This window comes from Hemicordylus capensis, chromosome 5, assembly GCF_027244095.1.
Source record: "Hemicordylus capensis ecotype Gifberg chromosome 5, rHemCap1.1.pri, whole genome shotgun sequence".
In the NCBI taxonomy this organism is placed as follows: Eukaryota; Metazoa; Chordata; class Lepidosauria; order Squamata; family Cordylidae; genus Hemicordylus; species Hemicordylus capensis.
Window position 1 is genome coordinate 64,151,873 of NC_069661.1, and position 17,846 is coordinate 64,169,718.

The window sequence follows — 17,846 nt, forward strand, 5'->3', positions numbered from 1 at the left end:
CCTCCTTTTCAAGTATGCCAGTCCTTTAACACCCTGGAGATTAGCTCCCTGGAGCTAATCTTTAACCAGGCAGCCTTCGCTGCAGGGCTCTGTCTTCCTCCGGAATCCCAGACAGCCTTTTCTCACTCCCACTAATATCTCCAGTTTCTTTGATGTCACTGGTATGACGTCACTGGTATGCAGCCGGTGAAACACACAGGAGGCAGGTAGCAGGGCGTATGAGAGGGAGTGCTTGGCTTGGCTGGAGTGCTGCAGGCATAAACTCTGTTCTGAACTACTACAGAGGAGGAACAGAGGAAGGCAGGCAGGCAAAAGATAAGAAAACAAACAAAAGTAAGCAACAGTGCTGATCAAATGAAAAAAAGAAGGGAAAGATAAGAAGAATGAAAGGGGTGGGGGTGAGGGGTGGGTTGATCATGTACTGACTCAACAAAAGGGGATGAAGATCAAATAAAATGGGATTTTTAAAAGCAAGCATACAGGAGAGAACAAGTACAATCTGTGTGAACTGAGAAATAAAATGGGGGGGGGATGAGGGAGATGAAGAAAGGGGTGGCTAGGGTGAGCTACTGACTTACCAAAAAGAGGATGAAGCTAACATAAAATGGGATTTTTAAAAGCAAACATGCAGGCAGGAGAGAGAACTAGTGCAATGTGTGTGAACTGAGAAAACCAGTGGAAAAAAGAGATCACGAGAAAGGGGATGGAGTGGGGGCTGGGTGTAGCAAGGTATGAAATGGTGAATAGAGGAGAGAGAAGGAGGGAAAGAAGGATGAAGAAGAGACCCACTAAAAGTCTTCCCACTCATGTGTGAGTACATAGTACTCCCCCCCTCCCTTAAACCTCTGCCTAAAAATCATTACAGTTGTAAAAACCTGGATATATATGAATGTGTGGTATGAAAGGTTAAATCTCCCACCCCATTCCCTGTGGTTTACTTTCCTAATGTGGATGCCATATTGATGTGTAAAGTTCATTACCATAACATTACCTTTTCAAGGTAATGAGTGTTTTAGTTCTGAGTGTACTGCTTGGAGGTTTTTTGGATGATGTTTGGTTACAGACTTCCAGTATGATATGAGATGCCATGTTTTAAGCTTCCTATCAATTAAGTTGATAAGCTGGTTTTGTGGTAGCAAACATGCATTGTCCCATTTGCTAAGGAGAGCAAGGGCGGTGATTACCAAATGAAGAGAGGAGGAAAGCTGGAGGGGGGAGTACTGTGTGTGTAAGAGAGAGTACTATTTTAAAAGCAATATTAAATTACTATTTTTATGCATTTAAGAAGCAAGATATTATGTATACAGGAACTTGACACAAGTTCCTGCCTGCATGTTTATATGCAAATTAGATAGATGAGGAGTAAGAAAAGACAGAATTGGAAGAATGGAGTGTAAGGTTGCAACCTATTTTTAAAATATGGTAATGTTAAATCTGGACTGGACAAATCTCAGGTGCCAGGGAGCCATGATGTCTCATCCTTTCCTCCCTCCCCCTTTTGAGCCAGAACTTCAAAAGTTAAATATTGATTAAATTCATTTTCATTAATTTCACTTTGATTTAATTGATTGATTAAGTGTTATTTTAATAATCAGCACCCTAAAATATGACCTCGGCCCCCATGAGCCAAGTCACGGTCAGTTTTGGCCCATCAGGACATTTGAGTGGTGAACACCTGTGAACGCCGGTACTAATAGATATACTTGAAACCCCTTTGCTAACTGCTGGTCTGGGACTAGAAACTGCACACAAAAAATGTAGCGGACCTTGAAACTCTGCATGACAAATTTAGCGGTCCTTGACTCCAAAAAGGTTGAGAAACAAGAATGTTAGCCACTGTCCCTGCAAGTCTGGGCTACTCATCCCTGGTGACCTGCCCTTCCTTTCTTATAAATGTCCTTGTTTATCTTCTACTTATCACTGGGTTTATTGCACAACCTCATAGGCTTTTTAAAAAGATGTCTTCCACGTTTCTCTCATAGGAATTGTTTGCAATTATATCTTTAGTAACTCCTTCTACAGCAACTTCCACTCATCTTGGGTGTTGTCCTTTATTAGTTTATCTAGCCATGGAATCCTATCTAGAGCTTATCTGAACTTGTTAAAAACAGCTTTCCTGAAATCCGCTATATATTGGACTACTCTCGCTTTTGGTGGTAACTTTGAGAGGAAAGTGTAGTGCTTGAGTTATACGATCAAGAGAACATAACATGACGATTTTCCACACAAAGTTCTTACTTTGTGAACTTATAAAGTTCTTAAAATGAAGTTTATCAACTTCACTGATAACTCTTGCCTATTTGATTGGATCAAGAAAGGGCAGCCAATCCCATCATTGCTTCCTCTACTTTCTAAAAGACTACATTGTCAGCAAGGTATTGAGGAATTTGTTGGAGATTTGATGCTTAGCAGAGTTTGTCTCACAACACATATCAGGGTAGCTGAAATCCACCCATTAACACTAATTCTATGAAACCTCTTCTGCCACTCCCTCCAGTGATGCCCTACAAGCAGGCTTATATTATCATGCCTGCCTTCATCTGGGCTTGCTGTCTTTTGGTTCTAAATATTCTTTCTGCCTGCCCACTCCCTTGTAACCATTTCCTAGGGACATGCCCTCAAGTGTTAGCAAGATACGCCCGCCAGAACCAAGTCAGTCCTAGTGCCCTGTAGCCTAGTCCTGCCTTTTATTCAGTCTCTCTGGGTAGCATTTCCATGGCCATCTCCAGGTTCTTACATGGAAGTAGCTATCCCTTTCTGTTGCTTCTGCTCTTATATCTTTCAATTGCTACATTCCAATCTTGAGAGTCATCCTACCAAGTTCACGACTGTATTTGCAATGTGGAGTCAGCGTTGTAATGTGGCACTAATCACTCCACAAAAATAAATGCCAAATTCTGGTTTTATATTTCTCAGGAATTTGTTCCCAGATGCGGGATACACAGTTCAGGAAAGTCTATTCTCTGGCATTTTCATGAAGAATATTTCTTTCATACAATGCTTGCTGTGCATTATGATCTGCTTTGCAGAAGTGTAACTGGATGGCTGTATCTATGGTATTAACTTTGGGAAAGGAACCATTCTATATTTCCCCTGAAACTCCCAGTTTTATGATTAGACATCAAATTGTAAAATATAATGTCTAACAGAAATCCTAGAGTCCTGGGACTAAAATGACAGTGAAAGCAAAGAACTTTTAAACCCTAACATACCATTTGCAAAATCCCCATCATATTCAATCCTCTTCTGTCAGATTGTATAGCTTCTTTTTTATGACTGAAAGCACTTCTATTGTGTGGTATCGAAGAGCACTGCATTGTGTTGATTTCTTTAAAAAACATTTCCCCCCCCCCCGCTTTTAAATTTCAATACATTACTAGAATGGTGAACATAACATAGCTTCATAGGACATCTATTATAAATAACACTATTATAAAATTATTTCTGCCTGAAGACTTGACTGATTTCTATTAATATTAAACAAGAAAACATAAAAATTCTAGAGAGGAGGAAGAGATGGTGACAACATACCTTATGAACTGATTAGACATAGGTGCAGAGTTTGCAAGACAGAATCCTTGATATAGTAGATGATTATTTGGTGCAAATTGTGCTGTTAGGTGGTTAAGCCCAGAGGATGAAGTCATACTAACATCTATATTGTTCCAGACTTTAAGCCATTTTCTTGATGACTTGGAGATAAAAGTGTTGCCATTTTGTGCTGGAAGATGTGGCTCTTATGACTCAAATGAAATATATTTATCAGATAACAGGTCATTGCTGTCATCCCTGAAAGCCCAAACTGAGATTACACTCTCCTTGCTGCCTTTTTTAGGACTAAGTCTCAAGCAATCTACATTCAGGGATTTCAAACAGTGTAGAAGCAAACCTACCATAAATGTGTAATATTTGAAGGGACAGGAGCTAACTTGTTTCCTACTTTGTGTTTCTTTTTAGATTGTGGGCCCTTTGGGGGAAGGGATCCATCTTTATTTATTGATCATTTTTCTATATAAAATGTTTTGAGAACTTTGATTGAAAAGTGGTATGTGAATAGTCATAGTAGTAGTGATAGCAGTAAGACTCTATCTTTATAATTAATTCTCTTAGCCAGCCAGCGTGGAGATGTGGCAAGGCAATGCTTGCCGGTGAGGGAAGCACCTGATTGACTGAGCTCTGTTTGGCCGGCGGAGGTGCCTGATTGGCTGAGCTCTGTTTGGCCAGTGGAGGCGCCTGATTGCCTTGGCATTGGCCCGGGTCGGGTCGTTGTGATGAGGGGCCATCTCAGCTGCAGCCTGGGCTGGGAGGAGGGAGGCAGTGGAAGGACTGGCCCTGGCCTGGCACCAGAGGGGGTGAGTGGGACATGCGTGCCCAGGATTTGGCAGCGGAACTCTCGCGACAGGCTGCAAGAGTTCTGAAGAGAGGACTGAGGAGGAGAGGGGGAAGAAATTGCTGGCAGTGGCCAGCAGGTGAAGGAGGAGGGAGAGAAAGGCGGTGGCGGGCAGGGGAAGAGAAAGGCGGCGGCAGGCAGGGGAAGAGAAAGGCGGCGGCAGGCAGGGGAGAGAAAGGCGGCGGGAGGGCAGCGGGCAGGGGAGAGAAAGGCGGGGGGCGGGGGAGAGAGGCAGGCAGTGGGCGGGGGAGAGAAAGGTGGCGGTGCAGCCCTCCTTGGCTGCCCTGCTGCTGGCTCTGTGTGTGGGGAGGAACAGGAGGGGAGGAGGGCTGGAGAGCGCGGGCCGGAGGGAAGGGGAAGAGAGGGGAGACCGGGGTGGGAGGAAGAGGGAGGGGGAAACAGCTGGCCCCAAAGTGCCGCACAGATGCTCTGTGCGGGGTTGGCTAGTATTACTTTATACTGCTAATCCCAGTTGTCTGCAAGGACAGTAGTGCTATATCACTGGCAAGGGAAAAGAAAATTGTAGACGACAATTATATTGTTCATTATATTTCTAAGTAACCACAACACAAATATTTTATCATTTACAAAGCATTAATGCACACAGCACTTTAAAAAGTATCAAACAAAAATACAGGCCTCTGTCTTGAGGATCTTATGTAAGTTTCAGAGAACTGAAGAACGGGAGGAGAGAGAGAGACGGAATAGTAGCAAGGAAGAATATGCACAAATGCAGTTAAATGTACTTATGCTTAGCTTTAAGAAAACTATCTATTTTAAGATTTCCAAACATTACAATTAAGTACAAATAATGTTTTTAAAAATCTACATTCAGAAGATTCTTAGGTGTCGCTTCTGCATGACTGAGGACTGAAGATTCAATCCAGGGTTGTCCAGAGAATATATGGGGCCTGGGGCAGGTCCCAGCAGCAGTTTGGGCAGATTGCCCCAGCAGCCCTAATTCAATCTAAAGTCCCAACTTTTACATCGTGCATTATCAAATACATGAAACCTTAATCTTAAACCCAAATAGAAACTAGGTACCAAATTAATCATTATTAATTATGCACTTCTACAACTGCCAGATTCTGTATTTGTTATTCACCCTCACAAAAGCTTTCTGAAGTGGGTTATCAGTATTTCCATCTACAGATGTAAAAACCGAGACTATTGCCTTCCTCAGCTCATCATAGAAGTCATTTTGAAAGTCAGTCTGTCAGTTTCAAGTCCATTCATATATCACAGTCAGTGCCATTTTGTTATTGTATATATCTAAACGTATAAACCAACACCTACAGTAATCCAAACTAATGTTGCATGTGCCAAATTAATGTACACAATGGGGAACAGGCAGTTTCCGCTTATCCTCCTGTCCCTCTGGAGCCCACGGTGCTCACTAAAGAAAATATGTCCTTGTGGGTTATGAGACACTTGCGGACACATTTTAGGGAGCCACAGAAGGCTGCAGAGGGATGAGAGGATCAGTAAAGAGCATCCCTCCTCCTTTGTGCTTGTGCAGTGTTAGCCTGGATGTCAACCAGTAGATTGTAGCCTATGGACTTTGTTACTGAGTCTAATAAAATAATGCTGCACTAGCCTTGTTTTAGCAGAAGACATTGTAATTCAACATAAGGCCAGAGTGTGGCAGAATGACAACAAAAACAAAATACCACAAGAGCTATAGTTCTGTAAAAGTTCCTACAGTTCTATTCTATTTTAGATAACAAAAGTGAGGAAGGAGAAGGCTGAATTTATTTCAGGTTGCAGTCAATGATGGTTAGATAATTATATTTGGATATTCAGTAAAAGCAGTGAGAACAGATAAGCGAAGAACCAGATTTGTCATCTTGGAACAAGATATTACATTTAATCCACTTCTCTTCCTTAATCCACACAGATAGTACTTGTTGACTTGTATACCTAGAAGAGAAGAGAAGGCATTTTAAAGTTTTCTTGTTAATGTTATTTTTAAAAAGGCATTACAGAAATGATTTATTTAGACTATGTATAAACCCCTTTTCAACAAACACGTTTACAAGGTGTTTTACATAGCAAAAGCCCAATGTGGTGTCCCTCCAGTGGCTGTTGTTGGTGTTTCCCATGTGTGTTTTAGACTGTGAGCCCCGCTGGGACAGGACAGGAACCATCTTCTCTGTTAAATATAAGACAGCTGCCATTTTCTAAGGTGCCCTCTGCCCAGTAAACAGATACTGGGAATATCTTGAAAAGAACACGACAACTAAAACATTCAGTTCAAATTTGTTTATTTCAGCCATAATAAGCTTTTAGAAATCTGTATATAATTAAAATGTCAAGGCAACATGATAAACAGTACATAATCAATGTGAGCAAAACTATAAATTAATATTGCATAAATTATCATTTACCCAAAAAGTTGGAAAGCATTAGTGCTCCTGTCAATTTGTCTTGCTTTGACCGGAGATAAAGTTAAAAGTAGCCACTTTCTGGCTGACTCTTTCATTATCTGATCAAAAGGAAATAATATATATTTATTTGGAAGCTTGACCAATGTTCATGCCTCTTCAACAACTCACAATGGAATTTGATCTTCACACTCTCTGCTACAGGCAACACTTTAAACAGTGCAGCAAATCTTCATTTGTCCCACTGCTGCAGATGCAAGGAATATGGTGATTTCTTCCACTAAAACAGCAAGAGTGCTAACTGAAATCTGAAAAGGGAGAGAGCTTTTCCTTGGCCCAGTGTACCTATTCAAGCCAAAACCAGGCTGATATTTAAACATACTAAACCATGGGGCAGTCCTTGTAGTGACCAAGGAAGACCAGTAATTGTGTGTATACATAACTTGTTCTTTGAATTCCTTCTTAGCCGCAGATTTCCTACATCCAGTAGTTTTGTCATAAAACATACAAATGAGCAATCTGTGCTATCCTCTGATATAGCTATACTGGAATTAAAATATTTGATATAGCTATACTGGAATGAATTTGCTCTAGTAAATATATTTTTGGTAATTTACTTACTTAAGAATCCTTATTTCTTTTGGGACAATTCCAGTTTTCACTCGAAAACCTCGAAGCATGCATCTAGGCAGTATTACTATCAAACAATGTTGTATTGTTTTCAAAAGTCTGTTCTTAAAATAATTCAGAATGTTCTATGGTGCCTTCAGCTCTGCACCACAGAAAATAGCAGATTAAACTTGGATTCTTAAAAAATAAAAAAACCAAAAACTTGAGGAGCCTGCACACCCATACACTGAATCTCATTACTTCTACTGTCTTCTGCTTGACCCTCATATCAGTGTAGCAGCACTGAGATAATTTTGAATTCTCAGTGCTGGAGACTAAAAATTCAAGTATTGGCATGAGTCATACCTGGTTTGAGGGTCCATATTCCTGCTGAGCCTGGTTGCCTCAGTTTGAAGCATACTCTGGGAAGAGGAGAAGAAAGCCTGAGAAAGTAGCAAACTTTTCTAACCACCACCACCACTTGTTTTTCTTCAAACAAACAAACAAACAAACAAACAAACAGGAGAAGGGGGAGATTTTGAGGGACTGGTATCTCTTTAGCAGAAAAGTCACAGTGTACGTGCCTGTCTTTGTTTTTTGCCAGGGCCTGTTTTGGTGGCTGTGTGGCTTTCAGTTTTACTTTCTCTTTTGCCTGGAGAGAGACAGTGGGAGCAGCCAGCTAGGTCTGAGGTGAGTCACAGCTGATGGGCCACATTCCTGTTGAGCCTGGTTGCCTCAGTTTGAAGCCGACCTCTACATAAGAGGCGGTGAATAGGGAACTTGTACAGGAATGATCAAAGATACATCATAGTTGGTTTGCATGGAGTTCAGCAGAGAAGTGTTTGGGAAAGCTTGAAAGGATGCCCTCTTGATCACATGGAGCCCAGTGGAGAGAGAGGGTAAGTACTACTCCCTCTTTTATATTCTCAGGGAAAAGTTTAAACTGTTGAATAGCTGACAACTTCAACTAAGACCTAACTTTCAAAAAAAATTACCAATACTCAAAACAGCCAACAAAAATAGTCATGAAGGTAGAAAGCCTAATATCATAATGCTCTTATACAAATCTATGAAGTGGCCACATTTAGTGTACAGTTCTGGTCATCATAACTCAAAAAGGACATTTTAGAAGGTACATAGGAACATAGGAAACTGCCATATACTGAGTCAGACCATTGGTCCATCTAGCTCAGTATTGTCTTCACAGACTGGCAGCAGCTTCTCCAAGGTTGCAGGCAGGAATCTCTCTCAGCCCTATCTTGGATATACCAGGGTGGGAACTTGAAACCTTCTGCTCTTCCCAGAGCGGCTTCATCCCCTGAGGGGAATATCTTCCAGTGCTCACACATCAAGTCTCCCATTCAGATGCAACCAGGGCAGACCCTGCTTAGCTATGGGGACAAGTCATGCTTGCTACCACAAGACCAGCTCTCCTCTCCATAGGTGCAGAAGAGGGCAACCAACCAAGATGATCAAGAGTCCAGAGCTCTTTCCTTCCAAGGCAAGGTTGCAGCACCTGGGGCTTTTTAAAACCACAGTAATAGAAGCCCAGTTAGAATGTATACCGAAAAGGAGGAAAGGTACCACCGAGTCCAGAAGGATGCCAAATGAGGGGTGACATGATAGAGGTCTATAAAATTATGCATAGTGTGGAGAAAATCAATAAAGAGGAATTTTTCCTCCCTATACACTAGTACCAGGGGACATCCCATGAAACTGATTGCCAAGAAATTTAGGAATGACAAAAAGAAGTACTTTCCCACACAACACATAATTAACCTATGGAATTCCTGCCACAATATATGATGACAGTCACCAGCCTGGTTGGTTTTAAGAAGGGCTTGGATAAATTCATGGAGGACAAATTATCAATAGCTACTAGAAGAAGGCCTGAGAAATAGCTATCAATAGCTACTAAAAGAAGGTCTGAGGGTATAGACCACCTCCGGTCTCAGAGGCAAGACGCCTCTAAATACCATTTGCAGGGGAGAAACAGCAGGGGAGAGGGCATATCTTCATCTCTTGCCTATTGGCTTCCCAGAGGCATCTGGTGGGCCACTGTGTGTAACATGATGCTGGACTAGATAAGCCTTGGGCCTGATACAGCACAACTGTTCTTATTTTGCTTGTTAAATCACATGGAACTCTTAAGCCTCAGGTATGGAGGGCTGTTTTATGTCCGAAAGACATCTTATATTTATTGTAATGAAATTCAGCATGTTGTTCTTGCAAAAAACTCCAACAACATCTAAAGCTACCAACTACTTACAGAGACCCTCTTAAGTGAAGTCTCTGATGCATGCATAAAAACAAAGCTTCAGCTGTGTGGGGGGTGTTCCAGCTGCCAGGCAACAGAAGCCCACATGAGAGGTGGGGTCTGGGGGCTTTGGCTTAAATAGGGACCAAGGCTAGCCGGAGGTAGTGAGCAGAGGGGCTAGTTGAGAGGTTGAGATCTGCTCTTTTAACAGCAGAAGTTCCGTTGCCTGCTTGGGCTGGGAAGTTTGCAGAGCTGGCCCTCCCTCTTTCTGGCCTTGAGTAGCAGAATACTGATCCTGTTGCTGTTGGAGATGAACTTCCAGTGCATCGACCTTTTGCACCAACTGTCCTAATGACCACTAGGGACATTGGGAGTAGAGACAGTGAGTAAGGGTCTATCTGTCCCTACTCTATGACCCCTGAACTGACTCTGCAGCACTTCCTGTGCTGAGTCACAATCCTTCCTTTCCTCCTAGAGAGCAGATGGAAACATCTCTCTCTCTCCTTACCTATTCACTATGTAGTCCTTTAGATTAGAGATAGGTCTTTCCTATCTAAGTGTATTTAACCAATAAATATTTAGTGTTTAGTCATACAAGGATCTCCATGTGTTTTCTCTAAACAGCTGCAATATCCAAACCATCCTCTGCTACCTACTCTGTAACTGGAGTGTGTGCTCATTCCTTAGTGCTCTGCTGTTTTACCTATTGTGGGTAGAGATGTGCACGGTCCGGACCAGTCTGGACCGGCACCGAAGGGGGGCCCTTTCTTTTAGGGCGGGAGGGCTTTCTTACCCCTCCCGCCTCTTCACCCCCTCCAGCGCCCGTATTTAACTGAATAACGGGGCGCTGGAAACCAGCCGCCCCCGCCGCCGCCCCCCCAGCAGATTCACATACAAAGGTGCCCATACCCCTGCCGCCGTCGCCCCGCCCGCCCGCCCGCCCGCCAGCCCTCCCTCCCTCCCAGCTGCCCACCCGAGTCCTTACCCAGCTGCAGGAGAAAACGAGAGGAGCTCCCGGACAGAGCTCCTCTCGTTAGAAAGGCCTGCTGCAGAATGAAGGCGCTTTGCGCGCGCGCGCGCATGTGCGTGCTGCAAAGGACGCCGGAGGCCTGGTCTACCCGCCGGGAAAAGGCCGGGTAGACCGGGCCTCCGATTGCTGGAGGCCCGGTCTACCCGGCCTTTCCCCGGCGGGTGGACCGGGCCTCCGGCGTCCTTTGCGGTGCGTGCATGCGCGCGCGCAAAGCGCCTTCATACTGCAGCAGGCCTTTCTAACGAGAGGAGCTCTGTCCGGGAGCTCCTCTCGTTTTCTCCTGCAGCTGGGTAAGGACTCGGGCGGGCGGGCAGCTGGGAGGGAGGGAGGGCTGGCGGGCGGGCGGGCGACGGCGGCAGGGGTATGGGCACCTTTGTGTGTGAATCTGCTGGGGGGCGGCGGCTGGTTTCCAGCGCCCCGTTATTCAGTCAAATACGGGCGCTGGAGGGGGCGAAGAGGCGGGAGGGGTAAGAAAGCCCTCCCGCCCTTAAAGTTATACCCCCCAGCCGGACCCGAACCAGCAAGGGCCGAACCGGTCCGGCAGTTCGGCCATTCCTTAGAATGGCCGCCGGACTGGTTCGGACACACCCCTAATTGTGGGTAAAAATCAACAACCTCTAACAGTTGCTGCTGCTACAGCCACAGTCTGAGTGCCCTGATGAGTTTCAGCTGTGTGGGGGCTGTTCCAGAGGCCAGGCTCCAGAAGCCCACATGAGAGGTGGGGTCTGGGTTTTTTTCGCTTTAATAGGGACCAGGGCTAGTGGAAGGCACAGCCTGCCGCCAAAGGTGGGCGGCCTTTGGAGGTGGGACTGAGGGCTGGGGCCAATATTTTTGGATCCTTGGGAAGAAGAGCCCTGCTCACCTCATTGCTGTTTAGTTTTTAGTTAGGCTTGATACAAGTATGTGTCTTGTGTTGAACAGAGATGGGGAGGTGGGGAATGACCATGGGGCAGCTATACCAGTGATGGTGGGTAATTGATGAAGATAGGGCGTTGGTAGGCCAGCAGGTTGTTATAGGGGAAGGGAATTTAGAAATGTAATTGCTTTTGCCCCTTCCAGCAGGTCTACTACGTCTTTGACCTTGGTGAGCAATGCCAACACTCACAGAACCTCGCCTTATTACTCTGTAATGCCAGGTCAGTTTGCAATAAATCTGAAGTGATGCATGACTTGATCATGAATGAAGGAGCTGACTTGGTATGTATTACTGAGACCTGGTCGGGAGAGGCTAGTGGTCTGGTTTGGTCTCAGCTTCTCCCAGAGGGTTACTCTATGGTGGAGCAGGTGAGAGGATGTGGATGGGTAGCTGGGGTAGCTGTGGTCTATAAGAATACCATCTCCCTTATCAGGATCCCTGTCAGGGATTTGGCCTATATTGAATGTGTGTACCTAAGACTAGGGATAAATTAGGACTTCTGCTGGTGAACAGACCAGTGGCGTCCCTAACTGAGCTGATGGACCTGGTTGCTGTGTTGGCATTGGAGTGGCCCAGGTTGTTGTTGGTGGGAGACTTCAATGGTAATTTTGGGACCAGGTTGTTGGGAGCAGTCCAAGAATTCATAGCAGCCATGACGACTGTGGGCCTATCCCAATTGGTCTCTGGACTGACACATGATGCTGGTCACAAGCTCTATTTAGTCTTTTGCTCTGATCAGAGTGGTGTTCTGTGGGTGGGGACGCCTGTCATCTCCCCTTTGTCATGGATGGATCACCAACTGGTTAAGGTAGAACTTACAGCCTCAGCCCACCTCTGCAGGGGTGAAGGACCTATTAGGTGGTCCACCCGAGGAGGTTATTGGATCCAACAGAATTCCAAGATGCCTTGGAAGGGTTTAGGGTTGACTCTGCTAGTGATTCTATTGATGCTCTGGTGCAAACATGGAATAATGAACTCACTAGAGCAGTAGACACAATAGCTCCTAAGCGTCTTCTCTGACCTGCTTTAAACTGTGGTATTTGGATGAGTTATGGGAGCTGAAGCCGTGAGGTAGAAGACTGGGTACAACACAAAGCACATTTACATATCTATGCTCTGGCAGTGTGGGTGGCAAAGAAGCAGTTCTTTTCTGTCCGCATTGCTTCCACAAACTCACGTCCAGCTGAGTGGTCTAAGGTTGTGAGGGGGCTAGTATGTACCCACTCCCCCTTACATTTAAACTTGGAACCATCAGTTAATCACTGTGACATTTTTAACAACTTTTTGTGGATAAAATTTCTCGTATTTGGGCTGAGCTGGATTCCATGGTTATTGCAGAGTCTACTGTGGAGGTGCCCAGCAACTCCTCTTATGGGATTAGATTGGATCAGTTTGTGACTCCTGCAGAAGTAGACAAACTGCTTCGGACTGTGTGCCCTACAACCTTTTCTCTTGACCCTTGCTTGCCCTACTTGGCTTATCTCATCTGATAATTATATTATCAGAGAGGATCTGGTAAATATTATAAATGCTCCTCTGAGGGAGGGCAGAATGCCTCCTTGTCTTAAGGAGGCTATCATCTGGCCACTTTTGAAGAAACCTGCACTGGATCCCTTGGAGTTGGCTAATTACAGACCTGTTTTTAACCTTCCATGGTTGGGCAAGGTGATTGAGCGGGTGGTGGCCTCTTAGCTCCAGGCAGTTTTGGATGATGCAGATTATCTAGACCCATTTCAAACTAGTTTTCATGTGGGTTGTGGGATTGAGACTGCCTTGGTCGGCCTGATGGATGATGTCCAACTGGCTACTGACAGAGGGAGTGTTACTCTGCTGATCCTCTTGGATCTCTCTGCGGCTTTCGATACCATCAACCATGGTATCCTTCTGGATGCCTAAGGGGGTTGGGATTGGGTGGCACTGTTTTACAGTGGTTCCGCTCCTACCTCTCTGGTAGATTGCAGATGGTGTCGCTTGGAGACTGTTGCTCTGCAAAGTGAGGGCTGAAGTATGGAGTTCCACAAGGCTCCATACTGTCTCCAATGCTCTTTAACATCTACATGAAACCACTGGGAGGGATCATCAAGAGGTTTGGTGCTGCATGTTATCAATATGCTGATGACACCCAGATTTACTTTTCCATGTCAACCTCACCAGGAAATGGCATATCTTCCCTAAATGCCTGCTTGGAGGTGGTAATGGGCTGAATGAGTGATAACAAACTGAAGCTGAATCCAAATAAGACGGAAGTACTGACTGTCAGGGGTCGGGACCTGATAGATGGTTTAGAACTGCATGTTCCGGATGGGGTTATACTACCCCTGAAAGATCAGGAACATAGCCTGGGACTGCTACTGGACCCAAAGCTTTCGCTGGTTTCTCAGGTTGAGGCGGTGGCCAGGAGCGCTTTTTAGGAGCTTTGGCTGATTCGTCTGCTACGTCCATTTCTAGAGGTTAATGACCTTAAAACAGTGGGAAATATGCTGGTAATCGCCAGATGACTACTGTAATGCGTTCTACGTGGGGCTGCCTTTGTACGTAGTCCGGAAACTACAATTGGTATAGAATACGGCAGCCAGATTGGTCTCTGGGACAACATGAAGGGACCCTATAACACCAGTTTTGAAAGAACTGCACTGGTTGCCAATATGTTTCTGGGTGAAATAGAAAGTGCTGGTTATTACCTTTGAAGCCCTTAATGGCTTAGGTCCAGGCTATTTAAGAGATTGCCTGCTCTGTCATGCACCTGCCTGCCTTTTAGGATCTTGTTTAGGAACTCTCCTGTTCTTGCAAGCTTTTAATTAGAATTTTAATAATGTGTTTTATATTGTTTTTATCGTGTTTTGTGTATTTTAACCTGTGATTTTAATGTTGGGATTTGTACACCGGCTAGAGATTTACATAGCAGGCGGTATAAAAATATGATAAATAAAAGATGATAAATAAATAAAACAGTGTGGAAAGTTTTATTTTCCTTATAGCAGAAGGAAAAAATTTCTCACAGTTCAGCTCTGGTTGCTTATTTTCAAATAATTAAATTGGCACATGTACATATAAATTCTTGCACCCTTGGTTATTGATACAGCATCTGTTGAAATACTGCAAGGTGCAGATCTTATCTTCAGTTACCAGTATAAAGATCTTAGACTTACAGAGCATGCTTCAGAAGCAAGTGCCAGTATATTAAATGGAACTTACTTCCTGGTAAGTGCACATAGGGTTACAACGAAGAAGGGATAATCATCAGGATTGATGCTTAGAAGTTATCTACCAATGATATTTGGTACCTGTTAAGGGCTGTTAAGATGCATTTATTCATCCAGGCTTTTAATTTGACTTACAGAATCATCGTTTTTAAATTGTTTTAATTTTGTTTTGTGTTGCTTTATTGTAAACTGCCCAGAGACCCGATTTTTCAGCGTTTCTTTCTTTATTTAGTATATAAGTATACTAAATAAATAATATTTAAAGCAGTCTCTAGGGGTCTTTCCATATGGCAATAAAGTGCAGGATATTCAAAACATTTGTGCAATTTCCAAGCATGTTCTTACTCCTTGTACACACATGCTGCTGCAGGCTTTTGTGTTACTTCCTAATACGACCGTATCAACTTGTACACATGCTGATCAAGGACCCTGTAGGATTTTCACAGCGCCAATAAGATTGGCCAGCTCTTACTTTCCAACAAGAACCTGCCCTTTCCCCAGTCGCATCAAAAATGGGAATGAAAAAATGCAGAGAGTGCAGGAGTGGACTAAGAAGAAGAATAGAAGCCTGTAGCAGCCAATGTGTGGGGAGTAAGATTGCACTTGGAACTTGCGCAGAAGTTTTGAATACCCTGCACTTTGCTGCAGTATGGAAAGACCCCAGGTCTACAAAAGCAATGAAAGGCAATTCTTCTGTACTGATACATATTTATGCAAATGTGAGCAATGATAAAGCAAGGAGCAAGGATGGCTCCACGTTATCCTGGAGCAGTGGTGTAGCAAAGTCAGAGGGGACCACTGCCAACCCCTCTGCAAATGTTTCCCATTCACATATAGCGCCCATCCACTGATGGTAGATGTACTACTGCTGCCACCGCTCCCAGCTCGCCAGCTGCTCCTGCCGCCCCACCATCATTTTTTAGCTTGCTTGCACAGCAGTAAGGGGCTGAATGGCCCCTTTCCTCTTTCCAGTGAAGGTGAGAGGAAAGGGGCCATCCAGCTTCTTGCTGGTGCGGCGAGCAAGCTGGGAAATGCAGAATGGCCAGATCTGAAAAGTGCCTGCTCCTTATTCTTCTGGGCAGCCTGTTCCATAAGTTTTATAGGTACATATTTTTCATATAGTTCAACCAGAAAGTTAAATATATACGTCTATAATTTGAGAGAATAATATGTATTATTCTTGTAGAAATAGTGACTATAATAGTGGTAATTCTCATGGTAATTTTCTTATATCCCCTGCTAACTTGGCAAGAGGCACCTTTTAACGGTGATTCTCTTTATTTAGCAGGGGGAGAGTAACTGGCCCTATCCACCCCCAGCATAGTACCTCCAGTGACTGTTGCTGGTGTCTATCTTGTTTCTTTTTAGATTGTGAGCCCTTTGGAGACAGGATCCATCTTATTTATTATTTATTTCTCTGTGTAAACCTCCCTGAGCCATTTTTGGAAGGGCAGTATAGAAATCAAATAAGTAAATAAATAATAATAATAATAGTGTTCAAACCTATAGGAATAATATTTATTTATTTAGTTAGATTTATATGTTGCCCTACTCCCATTGGACTCAGGGCGGCTTACAAGCAAACATAAACAACACAATTTCATAAAAATATATCTTACATAGCTGCATAAATATCAATTAGGCGCATAATATCAGACATTTGCTAATAACCATAAGCCCCACTCCTTACATTGTTCTTAGAACTCTGACTCAGTATGCCACCTTTTCTCAAGAGCTTTGTTAGAAAGCTGGACCATCAGTTCTACCACTTACGGAGCAGCTGCAGGTCACAGAGAAAATATTGTTATTAAAACTAATTTATAGAAGCTGTCACTGTCCATATTTTACTTAAAATGTTTATAATTTGCCTCTCCAGTTTTAATTGCAGCTTCCAAGCAGAACCAACAATGTCTCTGGCAGACGATCCTTTTGATTTTAAAAAGACAGTCCTTTTTTGCAGCCATAAGAGATGTAACTAGTGATGAGTAATTATCTCTTTAAAAATTTTCATCCAGCCTGGCTGACCCTTTTCTTAGCAACTTTACATCTTGATCACACCATATCCTGCCATTCCATTTTTCCTTAGAAGGTTTAGTCAGTATAACAATAGATTTGATAATGTCACCTATCTATTGAAATAATACTGGGGACTACTGGAAATAATGCTAGAAGATGCACAATCTAAAAGTGAGTGATGCAGCTGGAGCATGGGCTCAAGGAGTAGAACTAACATCAGTCATGTTGCCATTCCCTCTTCAAGGTCTATTGCTTATCTGCTCAGGTTCTACTAAGAATAGTGTCTTATTTCCAAATTTTCCATATTCGGTTGGTATTATAAAATCAGATTTAACTTTCTGGTGGTCACTGAAAGGTGAAATAGCAAGATGTAAACAACCAATAAATCAGTTAACATGTGTAGTGGTTAGAATGTTAAATTAGGACCAGGGAGATCCAAGTTCAAATCGCTGTTCAGCTGTGAAACTCGCTGGGTGACTCTGGACCAGTCACTTATCTCTCAGCCTAACCTACTTCACAGTTGTTCTGAGGATAACCATAACCATGTATACTCTTCTGGGCTCTTTGGAGGAAGAGTGGAATATAAATGTATAGATATCAGTGAGCAACAGAAACAGATAAAACAACACCACCAGGGTGGGTGGGTGGAGAATACAAAGGTGTCAAAGATACTGATTTTTAAAAGAAATGTATAATGTGTTTTGAGATTGCTGCTCTTCTTTCAAGGATATTAAAATGCAAAAATAATACATACGTAAGATATTTTATGGCATCATTGAATACTGAACCTTTTCTTCCTGTGGATTGCTACAGCTCCAGTGATGAAGACTCACCCACAAACACAGAAACTTCACTCTTCCCTGCCTTACTTCTTCCTGCCTAGTTGTTACCCATCAACATGTAGTCTCCTTTAAATACTGAAAAGGAATTCAGGATTGCCACATGGGATGTAGTCAGTATTCTTCCTGGTTATCTCCAATTGTTCAACACTTCAGAATGCTTAGTTCAAATTGCTCTTTATTAGCATGGGCAATAGAAATC

The 17,846-nt window shown here is 43.5% G+C and overlaps 1 protein-coding gene across 1 annotated transcript in view; it reads left to right on the forward strand.

Annotated features, from left to right (window-relative positions):
* Window positions 1-243: 243 nt before the first annotated feature.
* The window catches only part of FHIP1A (FHF complex subunit HOOK interacting protein 1A), a 151,886-nt gene continuing 134,283 nt past the window's right edge, over window positions 244-17,846 (forward strand). The window contains exon 1 of the mRNA XM_053251961.1: window positions 244-333. The gene's annotated coding sequence lies outside the window, so the exon portion shown is untranslated. The remainder of the gene's footprint in view (window positions 334-17,846) is intronic.